The sequence below is a fragment of the Amphiura filiformis genome, chromosome 2 (assembly GCF_039555335.1).
Source record: "Amphiura filiformis chromosome 2, Afil_fr2py, whole genome shotgun sequence".
NCBI lineage: Eukaryota > Metazoa > Echinodermata > Ophiuroidea > Amphilepidida > Amphiuridae > Amphiura > Amphiura filiformis.
In genome coordinates this window covers 25,362,830-25,367,924 of record NC_092629.1, presented here as the reverse complement: position 1 = coordinate 25,367,924, position 5,095 = coordinate 25,362,830, and positions in this window count along the sequence as shown.

The following is a 5,095-nucleotide window of genomic DNA, read 5'->3' as shown; positions in this document are numbered from 1 at the left end:
ATTCGGAAACTGTTGTTTTAAGTGTAGGCCTATGGATATTTTGCGTGCAGTATACATAATGACTGTCTTCAAAATAAAGATGGATTAGACAGAGTTCATTTTCACCAATTTTTTATTCCGACAAACTCGTTTCAAGGAGGTAGTTGATATAACTACCTCTTCTCATCAGGGAAATTGTCAAATATGACGATGTCAAAACAATACATTCTTCCTGTGCGTAAATCTGGTTTTGCGCCGGAACATGTACATTACTCCTATACTTATTATTAAAGAGTCTCCGGCAATCATAACATTATGCCTTATATGTTAGAAAAATAATTATCAAGCACGAATCACATGGTTTTATTCAATTAAAACAAACTCATATTGACCACAAAAATGAATCAAAACAGTCGGCTCTCAACACGCGATATTCAAAATTCCCGCGCCGAAATTGTCTAAGTGCAATGACGTGATGGTTATTTGTGCTAAATTGTCGTCAGCCTTTATTATATTACTGGGACGTCATTGCACTCGACAATTTCAGCGCCCGGGAATTTTGAATACTGCATGTTGAGAGACGGATGTTTTTATTCGTTTTTATGGTCACTATGAGTTTGTTTTAAATAAAACCACGTAATTCGTGCTTGATAATTATTTTTCTTTCATATAAGGCATAATGTTGTGATTACCGGAGTCATCCTTTAAGGTTGAGCATTTTCTGAAGATAACCTTGGAATGGCTGTCTTCAGTAGATAGCTTAACAAATTTCAAACTTTTTGCGGCAATTGGTTAGTAATAATAAGTTTCATAATTGCTGTCTTCAGTAGATAGTACTAGATTATATAATTACTGTCTACAGTAGATAGCAATAAGTTATTTGGGTATATTTATTGAGGGTAGCCCAGATTAGTATAAAGAAAGTACTGCTTTCCACTGGAGCCCTTTTAATAATTTTCACGATTAATGTCTGCATCCGATATTAATATGTTACATAAATATAAATAATCTATTACTATTTTCAGAAAATATTAATAATGTTACAATATTATATTGTTTCCAGTAGATTCTTGCTGTCTTCAGTAATAATAAATGCATAATTATTGACTTCAATAGATATACCGCTCACAAAAGGTATCCAAATACTTAACAAAAGCAATATCTGAAAGGTACTCAACCTAAAATAATAAATAAAGTAATCATTAGATGGGTAATTTTGTTTTGCGTATTTTGATACCTCATTTGGCACGATCCGACTTTATTTTCCCAAGTTATACTGAATTGAGTGGAAAAAGAGGGCATTTCAAAAAGTGACAAATTTAGGCTATTTCCTCCTTCAAGGTGATTCCTACCGGCTAACGGGACTATTATAACGTGACAGATAACTCAAGTCTTTGTAAATTTTGTCATTTGAAATGCTCTCTTTTTTATTCAAATTGGTATAACTTGGAAAAAGAACAAAATCGCGCGCATCGAGCCGAATAGTTTCAAACTACGTAGAACACAGTTCTCAATATATATGACTACTTCATTTGTTAAATGGAATTATTGGGGGGGGGGGCATTGGAAAAAAAGTGAATTTCAGGGGGGGGGCAAAATCGACCAATTTTGCACAAAATTGCCGCAAAAAGTTGAAATTTACACTATTTTTTGGGGTGCCTCAAAACTGGGGGAAAGAAAAATTGGGGTGAAATGCCCCCCCCTACCCCCACCCCACCCATAGCGCCGCCACTGGGTACATCTGTAGTACACATAGTTCCAATGCCAAAATCCCAGACTCAAATATATGGTTAATTGTTTATGAATTTTGAAACTTTTGATGACTACAACAAATTGAACAAGGAAGTCATATTTTTATTATTGTAACAAAATTTTATATGTCTACCTTTAATGAACTTAATTTTTATACAGAAGTAATTCACGGGTCATTAAACATTGCCAAAGTATATTTACGTTTCTTCTCATGACCCCACGGACCATGTAACCTTTGAAATAAGTAATGTTTCCCCGTCAACAATTGACATAATTATAATTTGTCAATGGGTTTATTAAAAAGGTGCCCAAATGTTCAGGAAAACAGTATGAAAAAGTTAAAATATGTCAAATTTCTTAGTCACTACGCTTGCATTATTATCTAAACCAAAACATGTTGACCATGTTTACGGTTTGCAAATAGGGTTCTCACAAATTTGGTACATGCAAGGGGATAAGGGTTTTTGGCACACCAGGGAAGGGGGCTGGTGGCAATGTTTGTGGTTATGCAGGAAGGAAGCACGTTTGGCAGGCCCTTTTAAAATTTGCCCACCCCAGGGTGTCAGATAGTTATTGTCAGTGACATGACAGCAGGTCAAAAAACATTGCAACATCAAAGCTTACCGAATTCTTTATCGTGGTTGTGCGACTGGAATTCTCGTAACTCATTCAACAGTATGGCATTCATGTCGTCAACTTTGACAAGCCCGTACGGATCGGAGAGACCGTGTGTTTCTCTTCTTCTTGGATCAAATAATGTAATAACATGTGATATACTAGCTGACTTCAATAAAAACGTTGTAATTGCAGCACCAAGGAGATATGCCACCATAAATGTGACCAGCAATGATCGTGTCCCTCCACCCCTGGTTGCCATTTTCAGCATGTTCAGTACAGTTCAATGGTCACATTATATATTTTTAGACTCAAATCACGGTCTTTGCACCAGGCTAAAAGGAAAAAAATTACTAGGGCAATTCTGGTCGACTTATGCGGAGATCACAATGATTTATTCAAGTTGAAATACATACACCACAGACATGGCCTTATCTCCAACACAGGGTGTGTAAATTTTAAATGGAATTACTCATTGGAAACTCCCTTTAAAATTCACATTCCCTATGTGGAAGATTAAGGTCATGTCTTCCATAGGGGTGTATGGGTTTCAACTGGAATAGCCCATTTTGATGCCAACTAATTTCTAGGTAAGGCCAAACAACATAGTGTTGTGTTGCCCTCTACGACCAAAAGCAATTCGCAAAAATCAGATGGCGCTTATTTTTTTTTTTTTTTTTAATTCTTCACAAACAGATATAGCCTACACCACGGGCATGGGCGTCAATCCGAAGTTGATCGTGAGGGCACAAATTAGGAAAGTTCGTCTTTAAAAATGTTGTTTTTCTTTAAAATACCCAAAATACATTATGCAGAAATTGTCTGCATTAGAAAAAAGGGTAAGGCGACAAAAAAAACCCTGTTCTACGGGTGGACGGACCTTTCAAGTAGGGTCGGTCGGCCTTTTTTTTGTTGTTGTTGTTTTTGGAAATGACCCAAAAAAATCACCAAAATCTGTCAATAATTTGCAATTTGAGAAAATACAAAAACAATTTCCGACATGTGGGTCGGCATTCATTTGTACAGGATTTTTTCCCCAATTTGTTCCAAATCTGGGTCGGTCGGGCCCGTAGAACAGGGTTTTCTTTTTTCGTCGCCTAAATGGACGCATTTTAAACCTGCTATGGAAATAGAATTTGGTAATTCAACACCAAGAAAACAATTTCTGAAAAGAGCAAATGACAAAAAGTAGCAAGACATGCATATAAAGCTATCTTCAGTAGTCATTAAGACATGCATATAAAGCTATCTTCAGTAGATAGCAAGACATACATATAAAGCTAATGATCTTCAGTAGACAGCAAGGCATACATATAAAGCTATCTTCAGCATGTTCAGTAGATAGCAAGACATACATATAAAGCTATCTTCAGTAGTCAGCAAGACATGCATATAAAGCTATATTCAGTAGTCAGCAAGACATGCATATAAAGCTATCTTCAGTAGATAGCAAGACATACATATAAAGCTATCTTCAGTAGTCAGCAAGATATGCATATAAAGCTATCTTCAGTTGTCAGCAAGACATGCATATAAAGCTATCTTCAGTAGATAGCAAGACATACATATAAAGCTATCTTCAGTAGTCAGCAAGACATGCATATAAAGCTATCTTCAGTAGATAGCAAGACATACATATAAAGCTAATGATCTTCAGTAGACAGCAAGGCATACATATCAAGCTATCTTCGGTAGATAGCAAGACATACATATAAAGCTAATGATCTTCAGTAGACAGTGTAAGACATACATATAAAGCTATCTTCGGTAAATAGCAAGACATACATATAAAGCTAAGACATACATATAGGGCTATCTTCAGTAGATAGCAATTTTTTTGATTTGTGAAATCTTTATTGAGGGATTTAAACTACTTCAGTGGCAAGCACTGCTTTCCAAGCAGGCCCTCATACAATGATATTTACAACATTTTTACAGAATATATACAAAATAACATGATATTTAGTAATTTATACAAAAACATCAATAATAAGTGTGAAAGAAAATAAATATACCTCAAATACATGAATGATATAAATCTTAAAATACATACAATATAAATAAATGATTATAATTCAACAGTAGTAATGATGCTTGTCTTGAATTGATGCAAAGACATAGTTTCAAGGTTTACACGACATGATGGTGGCAAATTGTTCCATAAGTTTGCAGCTCTTACAATAAATGTACGTTTACCACTGTTAGAATTATATTTAGGCACGATCAATGTGTTTGAAGAATGACTCCTTGTAATGTGATCATGAGCATTATGAACAAAGTCAAATTGATTACATAAATATTCAGGACACATATTTTTGATACATTTAAAGGTAAGAAAAATCATGTGATTAGACCATCTATCAGAAAGTTTAATCCAATTTAAAGAACTTAACATTTCCTCTACTGGTGTTCTGATATCAGCAAAGAGAATTGTTCTAGCTAATCTGTTGTGAAGTACTTGAAGCTGATATTGATTGGTTGCAGAACAATTAGACCAAACACTGCTGGCATAGTCAAAATGTGGAATTACAAGAGCATTAGAGAGCATAACTAAGGTTTTATGAGGAAGGAAATACTTTGCACGTTTTACAACACCAATTCTCTTGGAAACATTTCCAGATACATAATCAATGTGTGATGACCAAGACATATTACTATCAAACTTAATACCAAGATATTTGAAAACATCTACTCTTTCAATAATTTTGTCATCAAATGTAAGAGTTATGTCATTGTAATAATTAAGTGT